The sequence below is a fragment of the Falco rusticolus genome, chromosome 6 (assembly GCF_015220075.1).
Source record: "Falco rusticolus isolate bFalRus1 chromosome 6, bFalRus1.pri, whole genome shotgun sequence".
Lineage (NCBI taxonomy): Eukaryota > Metazoa > Chordata > Aves > Falconiformes > Falconidae > Falco > Falco rusticolus.
In genome coordinates, this window is record NC_051192.1 from 89,528,969 (window position 1) to 89,555,415 (window position 26,447).

At 41.0% G+C, this 26,447-nt stretch overlaps 1 protein-coding gene and 1 pseudogene across 4 annotated transcripts in view; one reads left to right on the top strand and one right to left on the bottom strand.

The window, feature by feature from the left end:
• Positions 1–5,661: 5,661 nt before the first annotated feature.
• Positions 5,662–25,215, bottom strand: LOC119150441 (annotated as a pseudogene).
• The window catches only part of KLHL32 (kelch like family member 32), a 129,352-nt gene continuing 111,878 nt past the window's right edge, over positions 8,974–26,447 (top strand). For 3 of the 4 annotated variants that reach the window (XM_037392463.1, XM_037392465.1, XM_037392469.1), the window contains exons 1-2: positions 8,974–9,135; positions 17,764–17,884. The gene's annotated coding sequence lies outside the window, so the exon portion shown is untranslated. The remainder of the gene's footprint in view (positions 9,136–17,763; positions 17,885–26,447) is intronic. The other variant, XM_037392464.1, reaches the window with a different exon arrangement.

Consider the following 26,447-nt stretch of genomic DNA (forward strand, 5'->3'; position numbering starts at 1 on the left):
CTAGGCTGATTTTATGGAGCCTAGATGAGTAGTGGAAGAACTGAGCATCCAAAAGCTTGTCTTGACTCTTCTTGACTATGTTAGACTAGTTGATACAAAATATGTTTCCATATGTACTGTTTGTTGACTTAAAGAGAACTCATTAGGAGTACTCTAATTTTGAGGTTTAAGTGCCATGCGTGCAGGTCTCTATGTCCAAAATGAGCTCAACAGACTTAACCTGAACTCCAGATAAATGTTAACTGTCGATCTGTGAACCCATCAAATATTCCATTCAGGGTTAGGCTTGTTGGTGATGTTGTGTGAGGTTTGGGTTTTGGTGGTTTGTTTTTTTGGGGTTTTTTGTGTTGGTTTTTTTTTTAATATAAAATCTCTTTGATTGTTTTGGAGTGATAAAAAGAGATATATTGTGTTCTGGACTAGTGTACTTGTAAAAATCCTTGAATTACAGAAGTTCAGCTCCAAATACACATATACGTAACTACTCCCACACATACTGAATAGAGTAGCATTTAGTATACCTAAATCTTATCTCAAGATAAGGCAAATCTTGTGCCATATGGAGTAAGCAATCTATGTAGTATTTGGTGTATAGAGCACTGTTTCTTGTTTTTCATCACAATCCAAATGGCAGAAGGTATTACAGACCACCATGCATGCAGCCTAACCAGTCGAACAAATTGTTGAGGAAGCAAGCACGGGCCCTTCAGAGAACTATGCCTGGATTTCCCATTTTTGGGGCAACTATACAGCGATCTGCTAGAGTGGCTTTTGCAGTATTCAGATAACTTCCATGGCTAGGTAACGTCAAGAATGGCAAAAGACAAAATGTACTAGTAAGCTTGGGCAAAAGGATATATTTTACAACCAGCATGCTCCCTATCCCTGCTGGCATTTTCACGACATCCAAAGTAAGCTAATTTGCATACATGTGGAAATTGCATTCACCTTCTATCACCAGTTAGTTGCTTGATGAAAAATTACATCCTATTAGAAGAACAGACTTTTGTTAGAAAACTAGCTACTCCAGATTTCAGCTGTTCCTTAAGTAAAGAATTAAGCACTGGAAAGTCAACCTGTGAGGGTTCAGTCATACTGTGTTAGCTGAACCTTTGGTCTGACCTAGTACAGCCATGCTTGTGTCACCAGCATGATTATGAAAGCTCTTCTCCACTGACTTAACAGCACCAGCCATGCACATGAAAATAGCAGGCTTTCAGAAAATAAGGTTTCCATCTATCTAGTGACTGTGTCAACTAGAATATCTTCTGTTTCCAGTGCACAAAAGCTGGCAAGGTGCAGGGGACTCAGACACTGAGGTGCTGGAATAAGCTGAGACCTTATATCACTGGTATCTACAGTAATCAGTATTTTGGGAATCTACCTAGCTCTTCCTGTAACAGTTTATGAATTCATTCTCTGACAACATGAAGCCATACAGGACCTTCAGTAATGCTCTAAAAAACACAGAGAACTGTTAGAACACACACTGAAAAGGCTGAAAGGCTGGTAGGATTTGCAGAAGTAACTTAAAACTTAGTAAACCCAAAACCGTAAGTTCACGGTGCAGCAGCCTACAATAACCGATGTCTGCAAGTGCTTTTGCATGGCAAAAAACTGGAACTCCTTGATACAGTTATGGAATCAACTATTCTCAAGGTGGTGCCTAGAAAGTGAGTAGACCCAGGTTAAGGAAGGCTAAAGCCAATGTGCTACACAGGCTTGTATTTCTGTCACATGCTGTGTTTCTAATGTGTGCCTGCTACTTCTTGTTCTGCTAGTCTTCAGATGTTCTAACTTACAGGGCTTTATGATTAAAGAATTAAAAATCATTTTATTAAACTAGGAGAAAGGAACTACTGGTGTGCATAATTATTTTGTTTGTAATGAACATTCTAGACTGTGGCAAATTTTCTGCTAGATTAGATATTCAGGTAATTTGGATGCCATTTCAGGCTCTAGAGCTTGCCTCCGATAAGGTCCTTTGTGTAGCTCCCGCTTCTTTCTTAATGGAGGGGACCTGCAGCCAGTGGCTCAAAACTTTGTGTTACTTCAGGCTTTTGAAGGCAGCACAGTGAGGTCAGCTCTGCCAGCTTTAATCGTGGAAGGGAAAATAGAAAGTCCTTTGGTTCTGCAGACAAAGGTCAGTAAGTTACTTATATGAGCTCTCCCTCAGTTTCTGACATCTGCATCCTCCCTCTTATTCTTATCAGGGAGATAATTGGTTGTCTAATGGTCCCAGAATTAAAAGTGCAGAAAACATTCAGTCATTCTTTTGGCTCTTCGCTATCTCCATGCTACTTTCCCTTGTAGGAAGGACCTCAATGTACGAAAAAGCTGCAGGAAGAGTGATCTGGAGAGGCTGTGGTTCCTTAGGTACACTGGTTTTGAAAACAAAGGCGTGCAAAGTGCTCTACACTGAGTCCTATGCTTTTGTTAAGAGACTGATGGTGCCAAGGCTTGCACCAGGCTCAATAAAGCATTGTATATACAAGCTCATCCATCACAGTGGAAGCAGCACTGCAGGAGTGCGTGGTCTCTCTCCCTTTTCCTCCTGACTGTTTTCCCCAAGGCTGTACCCCTGCTCTTCCTTTGCCAGCCATACATGATCCCTTGCATCTGGTCAAGGAACTTCTCGTACATTGGAGCCTCCAGCCTCTCTTGCAGCAGCCACATGCTAAATGCAGCAACCACATTTTCAGAGTACTGGCAGTAAAATATGATTGCTCTGTGTTAGGAATACACCTCCTACTTCACAGAAATAAAAGCTGTGGATTGTCACATCTAACGTGCCAGACTATTTTGATTTCAACAGTTCAGAAGTGGAGAACGATTTTGTTTAAAGCAGCCTCAGGCTAAGCCATGCTCAACTGTTGTTTGAGAGTAGGGGAGATCTAAAGGAAGATGGAGGAATAAAAAAAATTGTTCACTTCCAGTGGCCAGCAGTTTACGTGCCCACAGTACTATATGGATTCCTTAGAGAGCTGTAATTTCTTGTCTAACCTCCAGTTCCTTTTTCCCTTTCTGTAAATTTTAAAGGTTGAATCTGGAGCTTTATTCAGAACAACATGCATAACAGAGGAAGCATTGCAAGGTTCAAAACAGGATCTTATGCACCCTGGTACCCATCAGAAAGCTTCCTTCCTCCTATAGGGAATGTCACCTCATCTGACTAAACCTGTTCCAAATGAAAGAGCCAGGTCAAATCAGTAACGTAGACAACTCCAGTGTTACAGCCGTTATATATAGTTGTTCCCTTACCTGTTTCATTTTGCCCACTGGGTTTCTCTAAGCAGGTGCTGTCATACAATTAGTGTTCGTCAGCTCCACCAATAAGCAGAAAACCCGAGGCACTTACGGGTTTTCTTCTAACCCTAGTTGCAAGGTTAGAGAATGAGATTGCAGTTATTATTTTGTCTTCCTTTTTTTAATGTTGGACGTTTATTCTGTTTGTTTGCTTTAGATGCTTGTGGTACTGCCCTGTAATCTGGAAAATGCTCAGCTGAGCAAACTGCTCAAAACTTAGTGTAGTGTTTGATATTATTCTGATTTTAATCAAAATAGTGGCGCTTGGTATACTTTCAAATGTAGCTAGGATTTGGCTGTGTTTATCTGGCTAATTTTCAGAACACTTGAGATAACACGCACCAGTACAGCACTTTAGCCAGGCAAATCAGTAAGAGGAAATGATGGGTTAAGTATGGATGAGTTGTAAAGAGCTGCTGAGAACAGAAGGTTTGCAGAAAAATTGATTGCACAGGAACAGAGATTGCTATAACTTGTGGTTATGTGGGAAACTCACCATAAATCGCCATAAGATTCAGAATCCTGCAGATCTATACTGGGATCTGAACTGAAGAAGTTTTCAATGTGGCTAGCTGAGTGATACATGATCCTGACATACTAGTGGTTAGTTAGCATTTTAGATGTTATTCAACAACTAGAAGGGAAACCCACTTCCTAGCATGGCTGGAACCACTAGGCACTGTAGTGTTCACAGAGGTTCCAGGGACTGGAATTTTGAATTTACTTTTCCTTTATGGTGTCAGAAGGAGTAACAGAAAATTCTGTATCTATGTTTGAAAACAGTCTCAGTTTTAAGTTCAACACAGCTGTACTCTGAGGCTGAAACATGGCCATGTTTTGGCAGCAATAAAGACTGCCATATGTTGCAGTGATAAAGAAATTACATGAATGCCAATCTCTAAAGTCAGACTTATAAAAAATATCTAGGGGAGTATATTTGTAGCAATATAAGCTTTTTTATATCTAGAATAAAAAAGCCTGACAAGTCTGTATTTATGGATAATGTTTCTGTAACAGTCAAGCACTTTGTAAACGCTGCAAGCCACAATTCCCTGTTGTTCCTGAGAGCTGTATATAATACATAAATCCATTGCATTTCCCCATTACACAGAACTGTTTGCTGTCTACCTCCCAGCTTCCAGTATCTATAGGGCAATTCCATTCTTTGATTAAGTTCTTACTTATTGACTGGCTTTTAGTGAGCACATATTGGAAATTGATAGAATCTTTTTTTTGCAGTCATTCAGTCAGGCCTCTAAATGAGAGCACAGATTTGGAGACCCTGAACGTGGCTGGCAGCAACATGACATACTCTTTCTTTTTTTAAGGTCAGTGTAGGCTGTCAATTTGTAGCTTTCATGGGTGACCTGCAATGCTTTTAAAATCATCAGTTTGTTTTAGTGCCAGCAGTATGTCAAGGATCTTTGAACACAAAAGACTGTTTGTATTCTTGATATGCATATAATAAAAGCTATTGTAGGATCTGTTTGTACAGTGTGGTAGTTCCAAACCACAGGTACTGCAATGTAATGCAGAAAGAAATATCCAATACAAAATACTGATCTCAATCATAAACCTTCTGTTTTCTATAGTAAACACTGAAGCTGCTGTTTCTCATTGCTGAAGGACTTGTACTGATCCATAAAGCTAACTGTCTGAACAGTTTCAAATTCTCTCCATTTACTAGTACCCTGAGACACATTTGTGAGATTGCTAAGAAGGTGCTGAGAACAATGGATTCCACCAGCATTTTCTTGTTTTCACCATTTATGTCCTTGAGCTCTTGAAAGAAGTTATCCAGAGATGCAATAAATTTGTTTTGAAGGAGAAGTTTTACTGCTGACTAGGTCCATTGTTTCCAGGTAAACATTTTCTTGCCCAGCAGTGATGGTAGTCTTCAAACTTCCATTTTTTGACAGTGTGCCAGCTAAGTTCTGTATCCCCTGTGCCAGCAGGTCCAGCTGGCTTGGCAGCAAGGACACTAATTCATTTGAGTTCTTTGTATATACCAACTTTAATACTTCCACTTCTCTTAAATTCTTAAGGTATTTTACAGCTGAGAAAAAACACTGACTGTCTCTTCCTGTAATTTTTTCAGAATGAGACAGAGATCTCTGAAGAAGGTATTAATTTCTTTTTATGGCCCTCCATCTCAGCCACAGCAGAAAATTCCTCATGTTATTCTGAAACTGACAGTTTAGTTCCAGGACAAGTTCCACCATTGGTGTCAAGGTATAAAATGTTCTCCCTGATCCATATGTATGCTCCCCAGTCAACCTCAGCAGCTCAGCTTTACTAGCAAATGGCTGTCATATTTTCTAATATTTTTTTCAGTCATATAAGAAAGTTAATTTTTTAACAGGCAAAAGACACTGATACAACTAATGCAAGCACATCAGCTGCTGAACAACTGGTGGATTTATATAGGAGGCCACCTATAAAATATGCATAAGATGTCAACACCTGTTGCTGCTTCAGACTGTTCTCACTAACTGAATCTTGTATGTTATTGAACAGAATATTAATTTCTCCTGCAAATGGATTTGAACGATAGCATTGTGTTGCTCAACAGTCTTCTAATGATCCAGTTGGGCACAGATACATCTTTGTATTAACACTACTAACCAAATGGCTATCTGTGCCATGAGGTTTTTCTTTTTTTGGTGTTTTCCAAAACTGACACCACATATTCTTCCTCAGCCAGAGGAACCATGGTTTCTTGCAAATCTGTCTGTGCTTCTTTCAGTTCTCTGTGCTTGATTTGCAGATCTGTTTTCGTTACTAAGGTTCACTTTTATTGATTGTGAATGGTTTAGTGATTGTTTTCACTTCTTCCATGGTGCTGACGATTTCCATATATGCTGCAACTTGTTCTTCCAGAACTGTCAACTTTCCTTTAAGGGGCTTCATGAATTTTAAATGAAAATATAGATTGCATTTTACTCTTGTGCAGCAGTGAGGTTTCCTTTTAGATGCTCCATCTCTTCAGTATCTTCCTTAACAATAGCTCTTTTTGGCAGCTGCTGGTTAACTTCAGGCTTCATTATGTTCTTTGCTCCGTGAGCGTATGCCAGGGTACTCAATGTTTTCTCAGGATTTATAGATGCATGAGAAACTCTGACAATTATTGATGTTCTTCGTTGTTCTCCAAGAGATTCTGAAAAGATTCTGTGTCTCCTTCTACAACAGCAGTAATAACTCCATCATCAGGCAGAACAGACTACTTGGTATTTCCAGCGTCACAAGCTCTTTTATCAGCTGCCCTGAACTGAAGTGTTTTTACTTCCTGCAAGGTCAATCGAGCTTATCTTCCTAGTTCTAACAAGCTCTTGTCCATCTGCTCTGCTTTCTTTCATATGGTTGGTAACTGAAAACACAGAGTACAATCAACTGGAATATGCATTCATGTAAGTAGATGCAGTAATTCTTTTTGCTGTACATCTTTTCAAGATTTGGTAGGTTTTATTTTTGTTGTGTACAAGCATTTTTTCCAAGCTTTTCACATTTACACCTGTCTTGTTTATGGGATCATCAAACATCTGCATTCTTTCTGCAGCACTGGGAATAGGATTCAGAAGATCAAAAAGCTCTTCATTACAGATTTCCAGGAAAAAAAAATAATCAGTGTCAATCTTTTTGTGTTTTTCTAATATTCAATACAAGGTATTGTGCCTGGTAGTAAAACCTCTTCCCAAGCATGTTCTTCATTGGGGCTCCTCTTAAATTGTGAAGGCCTTCCCAATACCAGTTTGGCCATAAATGATCACTGTACAGTTGTACCCATAGTAACTTCATCCAAAATGCAGCAACACCCAACAACAACATAGCAGTTGTCAGTGACTCCTCCAGCGCAGACTCTAACTTCTTTGCTTGCCTGATCACAGTCTACAAAAGTATACGCACCCGCTTTACATCCTGAGGCATTAAAAGGCCTGCAGCACACCACCACCTAGCTGTTCTTGCCTCTCGCATTCTTTATGTAGCCACTTCCCTGTCAGCACAAGTAGGCCATGCTGGCCATCTTAAGGCCAATCTTTCAGAGAAAGAAGCAGAGCGCTGACTATCCCATAATGCTTTTGCAGACCCTCAAGCTTCAGCCGCTGCCTGCTGCTCCCATTCTGCTCACCTCAGCCACCTGCACTGTACCTCCTGCAACTGCGCACGCCAGTTCCTGCCAAGTTTCTAGTTATGGTGGCTCAGAAGTATCTGAGTATAGCGAGACTCTGCTCCTCACTTATCTTGTCATGTCCACACTGTGCGCTGCAGCAAAAAAGCCAGCGCTGATCAAAATAGCCCTGGGACAAAAGGTAACGTAGCCACATCAGGTTTGTGTTGCGCATGAGGTAACCGGACCTGATATGAAGTGGTGGGCCTGTCTTTATGCCTCTGTTTTGAAATAGAAATGGGCCTCTGCCTAGTATTGCACTGCATCAGCACCAGCCTGCTTGAAGCTTAGAGAAGCTTTGCATTACTACACAAAAGGCACCATATACAGCATCTGGTGCTGTGCCCCCTCTGAACTAACTTTCCAGTTTTAACTGTCTGCTCTGCAGATGAGCAATTGTGGTATTTCTAGACGTGTTTTGTGGATACCCTACAACAGAACTACTCATCTGTCAGGAGCTTAACTAACAGCTTACCCTCTGAAAAATATTTTAGGGAATTGTAATTTGGAAAAGGCTTGAACTCCTCTGATGTGACATGTAGGTAAAATTTAATATGGAGGTATATTGCAGATGGAGGCAGAGATTTTTGGGGTCGCCTGGTTTTGTATTAATGGTAAAGACCAGAAAACAGGAACTGACTCCGAAGAAAATCCAGTAGCAAGATGCAGACTCTGCTCAAAACTAGAGCTGCCCCCTGCAATTCTCAAAATAGTATTTCCTCCTACACATTAAAGCACTGTCCAGCCTTGTAAAATGAGTGGCTCACTAATAATTAGATTTCTTTTTTAACTCTCCTGAACGTTTTTCACAATAATGGGCTCAGACAAAGGGGGAGGAACAGCTCCCAGCACCTCCCAGTTCCATGAGGCGAGGCTGAAAGAAAAGCCCTGTTCCTGAGCCTTGTTGCAAAGCTGGCTACTGTGTCCCTGCAAAGGCAGCATCTGGAAAATTACACAACGGCAGCACGCCTGTGTGCAGCAGTTCTACCTCAGAGAGGTGTCCCTCGTCACTCTTGCAATAAGGTTTTTAAAAAGCCACATCAAATCCTTAATAGCATAATGAAGCACTGATGCTTTCATATCCTAGGATGTAGGCTCAGGCCCTGACCCTGCAGTGGGCCTGCCCTTTTGGAGGGTATGGCTCTCTTTCCAGCCATACTCGTCCTAAAATCCTCCTTCCAAACTCCTGCGGCTGGCAGCGCTCCCGGCCCCGCTGTCCCTGCGGTGCCGCCGCCGCTCAGGTGCGCTGCCTGCAAAGTTAGCGCTACTTAAGGGCTCGGCCGGGCCTAACCCGTCCAGCCCTCCCGCTGGGCCGCGGCCCCGGCGGGCGGCAAGCCGGGGGCGCTGCCGGCTGCCGCCGCTTCCCGGGACACTGCGGCCCCGCAGCACCTCAGAAGTGCCCCGGGAACAGGCGACACGATCCCGCGGCCCGCCCCAGGCCCGGCCCCTCCTCCGGCAGGTGCGGCCCTGCCGGCCGGGCCGCCGCTGCGCACTGGGCGGGGCGGGGCAGGGAAGCTCCTCCTGCTCCGGCACCGGAGCCGCACGGCCGGGACAGCGGGTCTGCGGCGCCGGAGCTCCTTCCCCGCGGCTTCTCCCCCGCTGCCGTCGGAGCGGGGCGGGAAGGCGGCGCCACCGTCGTGCGTGGCCCCGGCACCTGCCGCGAGGTGAGCGAGCGGCCGGGCCTGAGGCGGTGCTTGGCTGCCGCCGTTACCTAACCGGGACCGGGGCGGCGGGGCGAGGCCTCTCGGCACCGCTGCCGGAGGGGGGGTGGTGGTGGTGGTGGTGGTGGTGGTGGTGGTGGTGGCGGCGGGGGGGGGTTACTGAGGGGCGGGCGAGTGTCCCCGTTGCCGGGGAGACGGTTCAAACGGCAGCTCCGACCGCTGGGGCGTCCCCGGGTAACGGCCGGCGCCCGCCTCAGCGGTCCCGCCGGCCCTCGGCTCAGCGTAACTCCGGAGGCGGCGGGGGGAAGGGGGTGTCGGGGAAGGGCGAACCGGAGCCTGGGAGGTGGCTGCGGGGCTCGGTGAGTTCCGCTCCCTCCGGGGGCTGTGCGCGGACGTGCTCCGGGCGGTCGGTTTGTGACGGTTCCTTAGAACAGCCTCGAAACGGGCGCTGAAATGCGCCTCCTTACTTACTACGGGCTGTTCTTGTCGTGTATCCACACTTGGAGCTACTCGTTTGAGTGACAAAACTAAGCTTTTGCTCCTCTCCGGTGTTTAAATAGGCGAAGGCTCCCAGCTGGAGAGGAGCTGGGCACCTTGATTGCTGGAAGATTGTATCTGCAGCCTTGGGGATTTCAAAAGATACTGTGCAGGTGGCTGAATACCTGGCTCAGTGTGGGGAAAGGTTTGGTTCTCGGTGCTAAATGCACCATCTGAAGCAATCCGGAGCGATTCTACCAGAAAATCACGGGTTCCTGCCATGCTGCAGGTCGCAGGTGTCTCGGTGCCGCCAGTCCCCCTGGGCATGGGCGGGGGGTGGGCGCGGAGCGCGGGAGCGAACCCGGCTCGGCCGGATGGTCCCTGGCAGAGTCCGGCTGACGGCTGGACACCAGTGTCACACGCAAACGCTGGGAAGCGTGTGATTGGCACCGTACGCTACAGTAATACGTGAAGGAAATGGAGCTGCAAAACTTAGCACGGTGAGGTAAACTGCAGGCATTGATCTTGGCAAATAGTGTGAATATGGTTGGGTTTTTTTCTTAAGCTTGTTACAAAATTTGTCTGGTTTTGTAGGGGTAGAAGAATGCCTTACAAATGTCTCAGAAGCGAGGTAGGATTAGGTTTACTTGCCAAAATGTTAACGGCTGCATTCGTTCAGTCACGAAAAAAATCAAGAGTTGATCCAGAGGCTGCAGTCTTAACTGTAGCACATAGGGTAAAGAATTACTGTAGCCTTGCCAATTCCTTTTGGATCTGGGATCTGCCTGCATGAAGCCGTTAGCAGGGGCAACAAGGCCTTTGAGGGATGTTAACAATTTTTAGAGTTTTTATCTGAAAATCAAGTTTACTATTTAACTAGCTCCTACAGAAATCCAGCGATGCACTCAACAAATAATAGTTACCAGGAATGCTTAAAAATCTACCAATATATTGCTATTTAGTCAGATCTCTTTGTTCAAGTTTACAAGTGATTAGAGAGAACTTTTTACTGAACTTTGAAAGTATTCCAGATAAACTCCTTTCATCTCGTCTGCTTTTCATTTTGTGAATAATTTGACTGTATCTGTAAAGCACTTTGCAGTTGTTATGTGTGAAGCGCAAGCTAAGCATGGGAACTCTGGCAAACCATTAGGGAATAGTAAGCCCTTGATTTATTAGGATACTATCACATCAATTAACACGTCTTAAGCAGAGGATCTTTTTTAGGCAATTACAGTGTTTATAAAAAAACCCCACCACTATTGTGTTTTATTGTGTGTATGAGCAACGAAAGTCCCTGTTACTTCCTGTATAAGCCTGCAGGGAGAAAATGCAGGTGTTGGCAGAAGTGGAGAAAATACTACTTCTAATATTTGAAAGGGGGAAGAGGTTGCCTCAGGGTTTCTTCAAAAACGATCCAGTTTTTTAAGATTTGCAGGTATAACTTGCATTCAATTCCATGTGAGAGCAAGTCCTTTTATGCAAGGGGTGTTTTAATAGGGAAACTGAGGTGGTCTTTAACACTTTATAGATCAGCATGTGATATGAACCACACAGAGTATGAGATTAAACATTGTCTTTACCATTAGGAAACCATGTGATGCTCTAAAAGTAAAGATGACTATGCAGAAATTACATTTATGGAGGTTTGTTTTGTTTTTTTATTTTGAAGAAAGCTTGGAAGTCACTGAACTTCAAATTGGCCCTGAACAGATAATGTGGAATGTTGCCTCGGACAACAAACTCGGGATTCTCTGGGATCTTCTAACTGAGCTACTGTAACCATACTTGAGTCTGTCTTCCCTGTAAGAAGCACATGAACAGCTGTATTGCTAATTGTAAAAGTGAATTTGGTTCAGGATTTGAATTTGCACACACAAACAAATTTGAGTAACATCAGGGAAGGTGGTTTTGGTTGTTGTTTTTTTCCCTCTGGTCATTCTCTTTGTATTCAGGGGAGCAATAAATTTGCAGTTTACAGTAAGAAGTATGGTTGAAACATTAGTAGCAGATGGAAATTTAGACTTGTGTGGGCCTTTTCTTCAGTGGGTACTTACAAAGTAAAGCAAGTGGGATTTGACCGGAGAAAATGCAGTGTTCGTTAAAAACAATTACTTTTTTTGTCATCTCAATTTTTGAGTCAGAATGTGTTGCTTCTGCCTGAAATATCAGAAATTGATATAATGTAGCTTCTGACACTGATAATCATATTCTGCAACGCAGCAAAAAGGAGTGTATTCAATATGAAATTCATGGCACTACTGTGGTATTTTTGATTGACTCTGCTGACTGGAATATGATTGACATAATGGCCAAGAATGACAGTAATTTAATGCCATGCTGGTATGGGGAAGTGATGATTATAAACTGGACTAGAAATGGGAATTAAGTGAAAAATGAAATTAATTTAAACACTCGGGTGAGAACAGTTGACAGTGTTATCAGGAGAGACTAGCCAAACATAAATATCATCGGCTATAATTATGCTCACCTACAGTAACAACATAGTTGTCTTATTTTAATTCTTTTTAGTGTAAAGAAATGATCCTTGTATTTCTCATCCATCTGGAATTTTCATATGTCACTTGCCAGGGTGTTCTCTGCTCTGAGGACTTCAGTTACCGCAGAACTGATTGTAGGGGGAAGGGGAACATTGTTTTTGAATGTTTATATCTTTTTTTTGGAGATAGTTAGGCCAATAGTGCCAAAAGGCTGAAAACTGCAGAGGTTTCCATAACAAATTATTCAGTTTTTAGAACATGGATTTTTAATTATTTATTTATTCCCCAGAAAAATTACTAATTGGTTGTGCTGGTATATCCCAATTTCTTGAATTATCTGACAATCATACTGAGTAGTGAAAGAGGCAGGATCCTTAACATAGTGTTTTCTAAATCTTTGCTTCTTTGTGTTCTGACCTAGATGGCCTTTTGACTACTTGTGCGATAAAAGGAGGTCTGATGTTGCTTCTGTCATTCTATAAGACATTATATATATACCCATTTACCTGTAGATGGGATGCTTTTTTACAGGCTTTTACTAACTTGATTTCAGAGGGAATTTTGAAATTTTACTATCAAATTCTGATTACTGAAAATTAGTTAAGAACAGACACTTTTCCCAGTGTTTTTTAAACAATTTTAAAACTTGTTTATTTTTTTAAATGTTGGTTCACAGGTGGGACTTAGATTAAATTTGGGGCTTTAAACAGTTAGAACCTTCAATTTGAGAAGAGCCATGCTTATGAGAGGATTTTTTGAGGGGCATTCCTGCTGAGTCTGTGAGGAAATTCCAGGGTCCAGAGTCAACTCTAGGAGGTAGTTTCAAGAGAAGAAAACAAAGCAATGATGTTGGGACCTTGGAAACTCCTGGTTCTAGGTGTTACCATGTGAACCAGCTGCTCTGAATCTGCCTGACTTTTATAGAAAGGGGAAAACTGAATGGAGTCCGGAAGGGAGCTGCAGCATGTTCTGGGCAGGTGCTAGCCTATGTCCTATGTCCCAGCCTTTGCAATGTCGAGCATGTATGGAGGAACTTTGTGCTATTGATTGCCGAGTAACCTGGCCAAGAGCGGGACTGGAAAGATGATTTTTTTTTTATCAAGTTTGTATTGTTGTTGCACTTTTAAGTATGGAAAAACTTGGACATAGCTAAGATTTAACACTGAAGTCCCTTACCAGACTTGCTGTGGACCAGCAATGTTTGACTTCCTTACTTGGGGAGAAGTTTTGCACACAGAGGGTAGCTGAAGTGGAATACTTTTTGTGTTCCATGCTCTCAGTGAACAGCTAAGTCACTGAAAGGGCAGATGCCCTGTGGGGATGGGGGTAGTACAGATGGGTATTTATACATCTACGTACGTTGCTAATTCTTCCAAATATGCATCTCCTTTGGCTTGAGAAATGAAAGGTGTCATTTCAAAAAATGACGTTCCAGTAGTGCTCATGCCAGCTTGAAGCTATTGACTTTGATATCAGCAGTTGGACATTTCTTTGTGGTGACAAAGCAACAAAATATGTAAGCAGTTATGAATAACGTAAATCAGAGGCTTCAGAGCATCAATAACGCATGAGAATGTTTGATTTTTCCCTTAAGTTAGGTGACTACTCTAAACAATTATGTAAATTGAGAACGTGTTCTGCCAAGATTTCTGTAGCAATATGCTACAGCAGTTTAGAAGAACCTCAAATGTAGAGGATGTGCTTTATAGGGGGATAGATAATGTAAATATTTTGATTCATCAGTACTTAAGGGTTATGGTTGTTCAGAAGAGTGTCTTTTTATGCAACCATCTGTCTTTATTTTTCCTGACAAGAATGATATGTATAGCTGTGGCTTTTGACAGTATAGAAGATGTGATGTTGCAGCCTAATTTACTGTTGTGTCTTTCCTGAATGCTGTGATTTACTTGGGATGTATCTTAAAAAAGTGTATGTGTATTTTTTCCCCTGGTAGTCTAAGCTTAAACATCTTCAATTAACAATTCAATCCTAACCCCTTGTTGCCTCCAGTATAGCCTTTCATTCTACTCTTCAATAAGAATATGCTTGGAAAAGTTTCTCAGCATCACTAGTCTGGATAATGGGGCTTTCATTTTGAAGGTATATATCTAAGAGTGATTGAGGTCCATTTCTGCAATGTTGGTAAGACTTGATTTCTGTCCTGTATGTTTATGTGTGTCTTGGTTGGATTTTTTTTTGGGGGGGGTCGTTGTTTGGTTTTTTTTTTTTTTAAATGATTGTTTAAGTGGAAACAACATTGCTTACATAGTAACAAATTTTGAAGTGGAAGTGAGCAAGCTTATGGCCTTATTATGTCTGAAACGCTTTCACTGAAAGGTTTCACTTCAGGTTAAATAAAGTAAAAGGGCTAGTGCCCTTTGTAAGCTAAACTGAGACTACCTGGCTTGTCAAGATAAAACAGATAAACCTGTGGTTGAAGAAATGTCATTGGGATATGTGGAACATATTCTTTCTGAGTTTATTTTTTAAATTCTCTAGAATTGTTGTTACCTTTTTTCCCCAACAGCTACATTTATAAGAAGAGAGGGGCTTTGAATATTTTTTTTCTTGATCTAATACAGATTTTAAAATGATGTCTTTAAAGCAATAATAAAGCATCAAAGGGCTCTCCCTTTGAGGGGATACATCTGTGGTTTCTGTGGTTTTTTCTCTTTTCTGTGTTATACTTTGACTGAAAGGAGGCTTTCAAAACTGTGACTTATTTTAGTTGCATAAAACACAAAAAGGATGGAGGTGATGCTTTCAGAACGGAACTGGGACTTTGACTGCAGTGAACTGTGGAGATCAAAATAGAGATCTTCAGCTAAAGGCTGAAGCATGGAACTTCTTTAGTGGGGATAACAGTACCTGTTTTGTGGATTTGGTATATTCCTCATCTGAACTTCCTTTTTCTTCCCACTTTTTTGTGTCGTCGTCCCCCCCCCCCTCTTTTTCTCCTTTAGTACAAAACCCGGGCAAACAAACAGGAAGGGAACAGGATTCTTTTCTGGCAGGGTCTTAGTTCATCGGCACTGCAGAGAGCATTGGAGTGTGCCATACGCCTGCTGTGCTGAGCTTCTCATTCCCACTGAGGTTACATTAAAACACACTCTGCAGCTCTTGTGATCTGTGGTGACTTTTGCATACAAATGCAACTGCTGTATTTGCTTGTTAGGAAAGTGCATAGGATATTCAACGATGCAGTGCAACTATGAAGTCTCATGCATGTACTCCATCCTCCAAACAGAATCATGGAAGTGCAAAAACATGAGTTGCTGAAATGTAAGTAAGAGGACTGGATGTGCTTTGTTGGCTTACTTAGGGAGGATAGCTGAATGGAGGTGGATCAGAAGTAGGAATTCAGTTTTACAGAGAGAGCAAGTCAAACTCCAAAATGTTTACGTAGCCTGGACTGGCTGCCTAATGGATTAAGTTCTCTTGTACCAATGTGACTGGACCTTCAAGTATATACTCAGTTTGAAACATGGCATTTGATATTTTAAAAATTATTTATTAGGATTATTCATTTTCTTTAAGGTCTTTTAATCAGGTTCATCATGTTAGGGGCTTTATGGAGCCAGATTCCGTGCTTTAGATTTTTGCATGCAAATGACAGAAGAGAGTTGCTGAGGACAAGAACAAGTCATGTGCAGACCTAGTGTAGTTTATGCTGCTTGCAACTGTTCACGTTTCCAAAGAATTCCAAATCTGGCATAGTACAGCTCTGAACTGCCTTAAAGGGAGGAAAGATGCTAGACAGGCCATTTGAATTTACTGACTAGAAGTAGCTCTTGCACTATGGACTTGCACTGATTTCCTCTCCCACCCCCCCCCCCCCCCCCCCCCCCGCCAGTGGTGTTACTGGATAAGTGAAGAGAATTGGGGCTCTAGTAACTGAGCCTTGTCATTTGTAATTTGAGACCATTTAAGACAGAAATACCCCCAGCTTTCCACCTCCCCCTGCTCATGTAGCAGAGCTGGTGGGATAGAGCATGTGTCTGCATTTTGGCTGGATGTAGGCGCTATCATGGGATGTCAGTATGGGTTCATGCTGTAATGCCAATGGAATGGTGGCAACACAAGTGTTTCCTGTACTTTGGGGCAATAATTTGTGGCAGGGGAAGGGGAGTGGAAGTGTCTTGCATGGCACGGATTGCTTCAGTGAATTACTCATTATGTTTCTACATTTTGTCCTGTCATTGGTCTGTGTACTGTGAATGTAGAATATTGTTGTTGGAAATGCAAGGAATGGATTTTCATAGGCTGCATCTTTATTTTCTGATTTATTTATTCTTTGGCCCAGGCAGTGAGAGAGATTGCTATGTGATTATCGAGTAGCCCATAGCAAACTAGACCAAGAACTGGACACTTAAAACTATGGTGATCTAAAGAGGTGAAGGCTGGGATTTTGTTACTCATTTGCTTGGGGTTTTTTTCTTCAGAGCCAGTTGATACAGTCTGTGGAAGGGAGGAAAAAAGGACAAGGCTTCCAAACCAGAAGTGTTTTTTTCACTTAGACCTGATGAGGGCACAGAGGTCTAAAGGCTTGTCTGTTTCTTCTCTAATTCTACTTCTAATCCTAATTAAAGATCAAAGATTAAAAATTATTTAAGATCTTCTTTTTAGATGTTTTTTCTTGAAAGAGAGTTCTTTTCTCCGGATAATGGAAAATTGTATCTCAGATTAAGGAGGGTAGGCAAAGGTTAAATAAAAACTTGAGCTGTAAATTCAGAACTTTCTATTTGAAGAAAAGTGTCCCTTTATCTGTTCTCAGTTGAGATTGCTTTCCATCTGTTTGTCCGTATGATACGCATGTTCGAAAACTGTCAGAAGAAAAAAACTTTTATCGGAACATTCAATCTAATGGGTTTACAATCCTTTATGTACCTTTTCTGGATAGGTGGATGACAACTGAATGGAAGTTGTGGATCAGTCTCTCCTTGCCTTTCTATCATGGTTTGATACAAGATGTTCTGTAGCAATACAGCTTGAGGTACCTGCGATCCCTCTGCCCTCCTGCTTATTACTCTTGTGTTTTTCTGGCATCACTGTTTGTGGAGGTGTACTGGGAACTGGATCACCATTATGCCTCTTAAAGCTTTAAGAAAACAAAACAAAGTAAAACAACTCCCCCCAAATAATTAAAAAGCAACCCCACAGGAGTCTCTATACACTCTTAAACTGGGTCAGGCAAGAGAAGGAAGTACAGAAGCCGGCATTGCTGCTGAACTTGTACCCCTTCTGTCTTGAAAGAGCAGTCGTTTGCTTTGTCCTGTATATATGCAGATTAGAGAAAGACACACTGATTGTAAGTGCTTAGTTTTCTTTTACATACTAGGGGGTAAAAGGCGTTAAATGAGTGTTTTTATTTACCAGATTCTTGCACTGAATTGGAGTAAGCAAATGTTTTTACTGCAGCTTGCCATAAATAAACAGAAGGGTGTTTGGAAATCCTGACCAGCTTTTGTGTAGGAGAGCACAATCACAACAAACTGGCTCTGTGAGAAACTGAAAACAAATAAAAGATGAGCTGTTATTCATGGTTTACAAAAGCAGAAGATTGTACAGAAAGGAGCAAGTTATTTTCAAATACTGAAAGCCATTGTTTGTAAACCTGGGACAGATTTCATAACATTTCATGTTCTGTTTTCAGTCTTTTTAGCTATCTCAGGAAACCAAAGGCAATGATTTTGATCAGCGCTGGCCTCAGACAAGGGTGAAAATCTGCAGCAACTGCATTCAATACTGCTAGAAGTCTTTTGAATCCCCACAAGGTATTTCCCAGAACATTTCCTACCTGTTTCTGAGTGTTAGATCTTGCAGTCACAATGTTGCAGTTAGCTAAAGCAAAGAATCATTTCCCCTAATGAAACTTTTCACACAAGGAAAGCTCTTCTTTTACTACTTAACTTCAGTGTAGTAGGTAGAAATCTCAGTAATTAATTTTCCTTATTCTTTTGTATTTTTGGCATTTTTCAGTCTAACATTACTGTACAAAAGTGATAGGTAGGTAATACTGAGATGAGCAGAGTATTTCCAGCTGTGCAGCTGGAGGATGGATGTATTTGTGAGGCTTTTTCTAAGCAGGGGTTGTTAAATGACACCAAACCCACAAATCAGTATTTCATTTTTACTTTATACTAATGCTTATTTTTTGTGACTAAGTAATGTCTAAGAATCTTCGTAACTGATAACTCATGTTGACGTTGACTTCTTTGCAACTTTTTTGTGGTTTTCATGCAACCACACTTGTGCCCCAAAGAAAGTCTCTGGCCTTAAAAGATAAACTCAGACTAGAAATTGAGCTGATGAAGTGGTAATAAAAATCGTGCCTAAAGCTGCCCCTCTTCCTCAGTTATTCCCTGTGTGGAGCAGGAACCTGTCTTGAGCAATCTTGGGGTCTCCACAAAGAATCTCTTGGTTTAGGGTTCTACTGGAACCAAGTAGGCTGGAATATTATAACAATATATCAGATGTTTTTGTGACTGTGATGGTAGGAAAAAGAAATACAGTGTTTTACAGAAGGAATGAAACCTTCCATATAAGCATGTTATTAGGATGTAGAAGTTGACTGTGCTGTGTAGAGGTACCCACTTAGCTCTGAACAAAGTAGCAGAGCCTATAAGAGCAGTATTATTAGTACAGTGTTTTGTGTGGGTAACATTGAGAAACTACTTGGGCGTTTCTGCAGGCCTCTGCATTGGGCTGTGTTGAAAGCAGGTGAGGTGGTAGTCCTTTAGGAATTGCAGATGGATAACTTCCAATCCAGATTCAGAAATTTTATTTCCTGTCCATGAGAAATGGACTTCAAAGACCCCACATATGTAATGGTAAATTGGGAAAATACTTCCAGCAGTATTGCTGCATCAGATTTCAAGTCATCTCTGAGAAGATTTGTACTGCCAGTAGTGCTCACTGAAGGAACTTTATGAATACCTAAGAACAGATAGCTTTTAGTTCAGTTTGCAGTTTGTGCTCTTTCTTTCCTGGAAATGGATGGGAAGAGCCTTTTTCTGGATATCTCAGAATCAGTATAAATACAGAGGTAAAAGCTTGCATTTGTTTTTCACGTATAACAGAGTTACATGAGCGTATGCTGCAAAGCAAGTCATAGTGGTGATGCAGCAGCTTCTCTCTGCTCACTGACTGGCAACACTGTCTGGTCTAAGAGTTACAAGGCAGAGAGAAATCTTTCAAACCTATTTTTGCATTGTTTGTTTATTTATTAGGGAACAAGTATCTCCTGATTAGGTAGGGGTGACTGTAGTGATGCCAGGTAAATGAACAAACCCAGCCAAAGCTAGAAATCAACCCTTTGGTTATAGTGACTCAGGTCATCTGGATGCAGTCCTGCACTTCTTGGCTGCATTCAATGTGTTACTGTCCAAAGATGGAGAAGCAGTGAGTTTGTGCTTAGAGTGCTGGATCATGTACAATACAATGGCTCAGTTCATTGGCAAGGTGAGGAGCAGTCTGTCCCCTGCAAATCCTCTGATTCAAGTCCAGGTTCTTGTGTGTGCCATTTGGTAAAGGGAGAAATGAAACACCATTTAATTATCCTCTTAGTCCTTGGATCTATCTGCAGAATCCTTAGGCTTAGTCATTGGAGGGAATGGGTGGGTGCTTCAGGCAATCTTTATGACAGTCAGCACCTTTTGGGCCAGTGTGCTTCTGTTCCCAGCTCCAGACATTGATGAATAGCTTCCATTTGTTCAATGGCTTTTAATTTTAGCATTGTCAGCCTCAAGCATTCAAATGCTGAAAGTCAGTTCCCATGCATCAGTGATCAAATAAATTCAGATGCTTTCCATTAGAAGTTGTAAGTCTGGTGTTAGATTATGTTTTCAGGCTTCTCTCGGTAATCTTCAGATTTATAAACTTTATTCTTTGTTTGAAATGAAAGCTTCAGGTGCAGTTTGATTCCAGGAGATACATTTGGTGACAGGGAAGGAAACCACCTTTACTGCTTTATTTTGGCTTTTATTTACCTTAAAATGTGTTTGTTTTCTGGTTGCTGCTTCCCTTTGATTGCAACAAAACTTTTCTGTAGTGGCGGAGACTGAGTTAGTATTTTCCTTTCTAGATTGGTCTGCATCTAATTTTGATTAGAAGGTCGGTTGCTTTTAGTAGTGATGCTGTCCCATTGATTCTTCTAGAGATGTACTAGCATTGATATATTTAAATTTTATTATTTGCTGTGGACAAATATAGAGGCAACATAGGTAGCTTCCGTGTGGGTTACAGGCTGAGAATCAAAACTAATGAAAAGTTGATTGGGGTAAATAAAAATCTTAGTGTTGCACTACAGTGTAGAAGTTAGAATAATATAGTAAAATACAGTAATTCAGATTCCTGCCAAGCAATTTCATTTTATTAAAGCTTATGAAGTGTCTTGCATGAAATAGTATTGTTTTGTTGGGCACATGTAGTTTAATTTGGTCAGCATTCCTTTATGAAGTAGATTGTCCCATTTATGTCAGCAAACATTGCTTTTGCTTGTTTAAATTTTCATAGCAGCTGGAATCAAATGCTTTACACTCAAACAAGAATGGTTATTAAGAAGGTAACTTCTGATCATGCTGATACCAGCAATATTTAATGTGCTTTAAATAATTAAAAATGCTAAGGTGAGATCATGTAGATAATGCGCACAGTTAAGGCAATTATCAGCGTAAGATCTAGTCAAATAAGTTGTTTGATGTAAATTCTTTTCTCCTGCCAAAAAAAACCCCAGCCAACATCTAAACAAAAAACCCCTGTGTAATCCAAGTCTGCTAACTCTGTGCTCTGAATTGCAAAAAGATCACGGGTCTTTCAAATTTAGTCAGAGGTTTGACTTCTCCGAAGACTTCAGTAACATTTTTAGGAATGAAGGAACTGTTTTTCCCTTTAATATGTCCATGGAGAAGATTTGGGGGAAGAAATCTCTTGTAGAGTTACTTTTTCTTGTAGAGAAATCTTCACAGTTTCTGGGATATGGTAATGACAGTAATAGGCCACTATTGTCATGTTTGCAATTCATGGTTTCCTTTGGGTTTTAATTCCCTCTCTGCTTGGCAATATGATTTTGAAAGAGGCGTCCACTATGGCCTCTAGGAATCCCATCTTGAAGCATACCTACGGGAAGGCACAACTGCTGGCAAAGTTGGCTTTATGTTCAACACCACTGATTTGGTGCTAAGTGAAGCGCATCTTCTCCAGGGACTGCGCCTGTCCTCACTTTGCCCAGCTGTGGTTTGCTTGTTGCCTGACTGCTTTTTCCAGTTCTTTCCATCCAAATCCAAAGGCCTGTTCCATGCCGAAATCTTAGGTATCAGGGAGAAGTTTAATAAGTTACTTCCCAGTGTGTAAGGGGCTTCATTCCTTTTATTGCAAGAAGATCATTAAGATGCCAGTAGTTGATTCTTTAAAGATTTAATTTCTTCTTTCTCCACTAGTGGGAATGCCTTACGCTTACGTACCCTTGCAGAACGGTTTGCTGATAGCTAGGTATTTCATGATTTGCCTAGCTGTATCTGTGGGCGTGATCTGTCATTAAGATTTTACTTTATTTTTTTTTTCTTTTCTTAAAATATGCAGCATCATTTCTACTAGCAAGCTATGAAACGTTGCAATAAAAAGATTCACACAGAAATGTAGGCTGTTAAACTATGAATTTAGTCTAATTCTCACTGAAGACCTTCACTAGATTATTGAATAATTTGAATATAGCAAGGTTTGACCTGAAATAAATAGTGAGATATGATATATTTTGTGGAAGTTAATGGATAGTCAGATTTTTAAATTCAGAATGCTCAGTATTTGATGTGACTTTCCGAGACATCATACTTGCCAAAATTACCTTTCAAGAAGGCTTCTTAGTGCGTCTTAATTCTGAAATAACTCTGATGTGTTCCTTTTACTTTTGAGTCTTGGAAGCATTGTGTTTAAAAGCAAAAATTTTTTTTTGTGATTGTTGGGCATTATACAAGGTGATTTTATTAGTTTGCAGTTTTTGAGTGATGAACATCTACCAGAATTCTTGACAATACCCTCATTGAAGATTAAGTTACATAAATTATTTTGCTTTTTGTCTGGAGTCATTCAGGGCTCAACTTCCTGAAATGAGAATTTCTAGTGCCATTTGAGATACTGATCCAGAAGAGACTGGATGTCCTGTGTGTCCTATGTCATATCTCTCATCTCCTCAGGGAATGTCTTAGTTATTATAGGGGATCTGAAATGACAGTAAATTTCTGTGTATTATCAACTGAATTTAAGTCTAAATTGAGCTAAATGGGGAAAAAATAATAATCAGTGCATGTATGTGTTGCTTAAAGTATTATTTTTGTTTATCAGGTGAAATAATATCAAACTTAATATAAATGGGAGTTGCACCAGAATTGCTACTGAGTTTTCCTATCCTAAAAAAAAAAAAAGTAATGATGACAATGAATTTTTTAGTGTTACAGTATGTTTGCTTTGGATTGGTGTTAATTCAAGCCAGGCATTCAACAGAATCTTAAGCTGTTCCAATAAGTGGGAAGACTGCGACTCATAAATATGCTGCACCAGGACACTTGAAGATAGATGTGGAGGTATGCACATTCGTTATGGTTTTGATAGAATTTCCCCTTTTTGTCCTTTCTGTTTCCTTTTGAGATAAAATCTCTTCAAGAAGATTGGAAAGTGGAATAAATAGGACATATGGGGACAATATGCTCTCGCACACATACAGTTTATAGAGTCTTCTCAGCTGTACCATAGAGAATCACACAAAGCACAAAATTGTCTAGGTTGGAAGGGACCTCTTGAGATCATAGTCACCAACCCACCACCCCCTCTTCAAGCAGGGTCAGGTAGAGCAGGTCAGCTAGACTGTGTCCAGAGGTGTTTTGAATATCTCTAAGAATGGAGACTCCACAACCTTTCTGGGCAATCTTTTCTGGTGTTTAACCATCCTCACATTAAAAAGTATTTTCTTGTGTTAGATGGAATTCCATCATCATTTTAAATGTGTTAATTTGTGCTTATGAAGAAGCAGCAATATTTTAACTTAATTATGCATAGCTATTTGTAGCATTTGGTGATTATTTTTTTTAGCAAGATAATTATTGCCCTTATAATTTTAAATATATATGTTATTTTAGAAAGGTGCCTCTAGAACCTTTTGAATTTATTTTTTTTTTTATATTGTCACATACACAGATGTTGTCTTGGCAAAAGTTGAGCTCCAGTTGTGTACAAGGAACTATGTTTGGCACTGTTTTAACTTTCTCAGATGTAGTGGGCTTCTAATGATTGGCATGCAATTCACAAATTTCAGTTAGGCATTTAGGACTGTCTCCAGAAATCATCTTATGTTTGGTTCCCGGAGTGGTATTCGCAAACCCTAGAGACTGGCTGAACTTCCCAGTTTAATGTCTGGGTAGTAATAGATGCTTAAGAACAGAAGATTCTCAACAAACTTCAAGTTGTTTATATGTATATGAAGGGAAGAACAGGATGCCAATTTAGCTGATAGAAAAAATCAAAGGTATATATGTTTTACAATTCCTCACTTTTCTGGAAGTAAGCACCTAACTATAGCCTCACAAAGTCTTTTGTAGGTGCTTACATTCATAGTGCCCTGATGAATTTAAGCAGCAAGTTGTTTTACTGTCTTCTCATGGGTTGTTGTTGTTTTGGTTTTGTTGATTGGGTGTTTTTTTGTGTGTGTGTGGTGGTTTGTTTTTTGTGTTTTTTGTTTTTTTTTTTTTTTTAAATAATCTAAGAACTGTTGATGCAGCACTTGCTGCTTAATGCATCTGAGTTCAGTTGTCCTTACCATGACAGGCATTCAAAACTGTTCCTCTTGCCTCCTATGAGGCAAATAACTGTCAGACTAGAGCCAGAACTAGGTACTAATGGGATTGTTCTTGATTCCTTCCTGCTGTTGTGATTTATTGTTCCACTAAGTATGTGCACTTTGGATCAGAAGGAGAGTGGGTAAGAATAGGTATCCATAATCCAGTGATGAAGGTGGCTTCCTGGGGACAGGGAGACCTGGTTCTGTCCTGGGAGCTGGAACCAGGATGTTGACTTGATGTTTTGAAAACAGGACTGTAATGCAAGTTTTGTGTACAGGCTGGTACACAAATATTAAGGAAATGGGAGATTTCCGTGTACTTTTTCTTGTTTGGTGAGCTTAAAAGCAGAGCTGATAGGAAATAATAGATGTTCAGGGCTCTCCAGGTAGAGTATCTCTGTACTCACTGAGTACTTCTACATATTTCCATTACTGAGATGAGGTTATTGCTGAGAAATGACAGTAGATGGTGCAGTTTCTGGTCTCTTGACTACCAAATGTGTGAACAGCTAATGCTAGTCATATCAGACTCGTGAATTTATACAGGTTTTATGAAAAACCCATTGGACCATCCATTTGGTCTTGAAATCTGTGTGTACCCAAAGGATTTTAAGTATTAATTCTTGGATTGTCTCTGAAAAAGAGTAGAGCACATTGAAATCTGATGTCTGCAAACAAGAACTTGAATGTATCTCTAGTAACCTAATTGACAGAGCTTTAATTAGAGTGATTTCTTCCTTTAGTACAAGGTATTATCTTAGAGTCAATTTCTTAAAGCATGTTGCCAAAGTCATGACTCACACTATAAAATGCATCATATACATCCTCAAAATCAGTCTTTTTAGACTGTACTTCCTATCCCCTCCCTTCCCTCCCTGGTGTGTTCTTTCTGCTCTGAGAGGAATTTTTATTTGCTGGATTGACACTGGGTATTAATAACAGCGGTCAGTATCAGAACACTTTTTAGGTGGCTGGTCTGGAACACAGTATAAATATAAAGTCCCTGTTAGAAATGAAACGTGCTTTGAGCAGAAGACAAGAGAAATCTATTTCAATAAGATATGCTAGGTTGAAGTCTAGATGTCTTGTGCAAAGCCTAAATGAAAGCACTGGATGAATCCCTGGAGGAAAAGAATCCACTATCTTTACCATCAACTTGGACAGGGCATTCAGCTGTTTTCCTACATAAGAGGTCAGGTGTGCTGATGTTTTCCATCGTGTTCCCAAACGATCTGTGAACCACAGCTTTCCCTGGTTAGGGGATGGGAACTGTACCATTCCCAACCATATTATTTCTTTAGAAGCTCACACTATAGCAGGTTGTACCCACAGGGAGTAGGGAGAAGGCCACAGTTAGTTCCTCTGTTAAATCTGTACCTTGATACCCTTGATACTCCTGAGTTGAGAGCAATTTTCCTTCTGTTGGTATGGTAAGAGTTTTCTGTCTTGGTTAAATTGTGTTTGCTTCCTTTGTCCAGTTACAGCTTTATACAGCCCTGTGTATGCAGCAGAGCTCCTGCAGATTTTTCTCTGTGGGGTGCAAAAAATCCCTCTGACTTCTATGCTACTTTCCCCAACCAAGATTAGGTTTATCTGTGTTCTTTTCTAGCTTAGCTAGTTAAGAGGTAGCAGTGACTGTGTAAACATGTTACAGGCAGTGAATGTAAGAAATAAAGTGGTCTACAGTAATAAAATAGTGTACATGATGGAAATTCTATTTGCTTTCTAAAGAATAGATACCTTTTTTGATCTGCAGAAGGGTGAAGGGCTGGAAGAAACCATCTATCATGAAGATAGCAAATGAGGGATTGTAGCTAGGGAAACCAGTGTCCTTCCAGAATGACATAGGCTTAATGCTTTGTTAATCTGTAACCACGGTGCTTACAGTTCTTCTGAATGAAACTTTTGGATGGTTTAATGAAAGCTTGGAATAAAAAGAGTACAGTTCAGGTATGCTGAGAGCCCTAAAGAAAGGGGGTTGAAAGGTTACTGCCGCAGATGTAGCGGTGCAAGTTCTAAACTTCAGATTTTGCGTGCCCTGGACCACAGTTCTGTTAGACGGTAACTGCTGTGCAGCAAGCAGTATCGAAGATGATTTGCATATACACCTCTTCAATCTGTTTTCCCCCTGATAGACCTGTCGTGGTTTAAGCCCGGCTGGTGACAAAGCAAGCATGTAGCTGCTTGCTCGCTTCCCCCACAGTGGGATGGGGGAGAGGACTGCAAGAGTAAAAGTGAGAAAACCTGTGGGTTGAGATGAAGACAGTTTGATAGGTAAAGCAAAAGCCACACATGTAAGTGAAGTAAAATGAGAAATTCATTCACTACTTCCCATCAGCAGGCGGGTGTTCAGCCATCTCCAGGCAAGCAGGGCACTCACCATGACATCATATAGTATGGAATATCTCTTTGACTAGTTTGGGTCATTTGTGCTGGCTGTGTCCCCTCCCAGTTGCCCATGCCCCTCCAGCCCTCTCGCTGACAGGGCCTGAGAAACCAAAAAGTCCTTG